Raw genomic sequence first — 2,241 nt, forward strand, 5'->3', positions numbered from 1 at the left:
GGGTTTGTGCCCCGGTCCGGGAAGATCCCACATGCCGCGGAGTGGCTGGGCCCGTGAACCATGGCCGCTGAGCCTGCGCGTCCGGAGCCTGTGCTCCGCGACGGGAGAGGCCACGACAGTGAGAGGCCCGCGTACCGCAGAAAAAAAAAAAAAAAAAAAAAAAAAGATCCTATATCTCTGTGAAGGAAGACATTTAATTTGTTATAAATAAATGTTACAAACGATGATGACCACGACGACGACGTTAACCTTTGTGGAGGTGGCAGGCACTGAGGCACGTCAAGGCTACGTGGTTCACCTAAGCTAAGGTCTCACAGTTAATAAGTGGGAGGCTGCACTTTGAATCCAGAGCCTATGCTTTTAACTACAAGACAGTAATATCACACACGACAAACTAATACACACTGCACAAGTAAACCTCCACAGATACACTAATCTTAAAGGAGCTCTGTTGATTCATCAAGGAAAATTCTTATTACATGTCATCCCTAAATTGCTCCTCTATTTGAGAAACTGTTTCCTGCAGGAACTGAGATAAGTCTCACAAGACATTTGGCTGGTTTCATAGCTGTCTTACGTGTTACCGTAAACACAGCCTGGACCGTGACCACAGTCTCCCGACGGGAGTCTCTCCTCACCCCCTTCCACCACTGCAAGATTAACCTCCCGAAAGTGAGCTTTGACCACATCACAGCCCTTCACACCAGCCTTCAGTGGCTCTCCACCGCCTGCATCTGCTCCCAGCCCCTCCCCTTCGCACTCCCCACCCTCCGGTGGGCCCGGCACTCACCTGGGGTTTTCCATCTTGGACCCTGGCTCATGCTGCCAGTCCACCTGGAGGCACGTCCTCTCCCATCCTCCCCCAGCTCCACGTGTCAGCACCAGACCTCACCCTCAAGACCAAAGTCAAATGGCTCGCGTGCCATGTCATGGCTGCTTCTGGACAAGGGCTGAGCTGCCATGGAAGTGGTTTGGGAGGCAGAGCGCTGGGTTTCAGAGTCTCCTCTGAGAAGAGCAAGGGTACCCCAGCCAGCAGCAGCTCCATCCAGACCAGGGCCAGGACTGGACCCCTTCCTCCACCACCCTTCCCTGCTGTGCTTTCACTTCTCTCCTCCTGGTGGATCAAAATCAACACCATGGGGCTTCCCTGGTGGCGAATGAGAGTGGTTGAGAGTCCGCCTGCCGATGCAGGGGACGCGGGTTCATGCCCCAGTCCGGGAGGATCCCACATGCTGCGGAGCCGCTGGGTCCGTGAGCCATGGCCGCTGAGCCTGCGCGTCCGGAGCCTGTGCTCCGCAACGGGAGAGGCCACAGCAGTGAGAGGCCCGCGTACAGGAAAAAAAAAAAAAAAAATCAACACCATGGACAGGCTTCAAGCTAAAAATACTACACAAAAGGGACACGTATAACCCTCGGGATGTGTGAGAAAGGGGAAGGAGAGAGGCCCTGGGGAAGCTCTCCCGGGGCCAAGGGGTCCAGCCGACAGGAAGCTGCTGCCTCTCTGACCTACTGACCAAAATCATCCAAGTCAGGGAAATCCAGAAGGGAGCTCACCCAAGGCTGGTGCATCATAAGAAGGGGCTCACTTCTTCTGAGACCCCCAGGTAATTGGAGGGTTGATTACTACTGACTGCACAGCACCTTGCACAGGAAAACCAAGTGCAACCAAATACAAAGCGTCCCCTTGGGGCTGCAGGTCTCACTGACTGATACAAAGTTATCAGATTCAGTCACTCAAAACCACATATTCTAAACCAAGTCATGCACGATGACCGAGCCTAGAGCTACTCGGTGTGACTTGACTGCAGTTCTCCCCACGGTGAGTACTGCTACTGCTAGGGTCCCCCAGTCACGGGACGGTGCGAGCTTCTCCTCCCCCTCTCAGAAGCCCCGTGTACACATACACCATGTGTGGGCATCTGGCTGTCGCATCCTGCCCAGCAGCCGGAAGCTCCTGAAGGCGGGGGAGGGAGGCATCCAAGTCTGCTGTGCTTTCCTTGCCCCAGTTAGACTAACATCCCACACTGCGCTCGGGAGAGCTTTTTTTTTTTTTTAACATCTTTATTGGAGTATAACTGTTTTACAATGGTGTGTTAGTTTCTGCTTTACAACAAAGTGAATCAGTTATACATATACATATGTTCCCATATCTCTTCCCTCTTGCGTCTCCCTCCCTCCCACCCTCCTTATCCCACCCCTCTAGGTGGTCACAAACCACCTAGCTGATCTCCCTGTGCCATG

This window comes from Physeter macrocephalus, chromosome 20, assembly GCF_002837175.3.
Source record: "Physeter macrocephalus isolate SW-GA chromosome 20, ASM283717v5, whole genome shotgun sequence".
Classification (NCBI taxonomy): Eukaryota; Metazoa; Chordata; class Mammalia; order Artiodactyla; family Physeteridae; genus Physeter; species Physeter macrocephalus.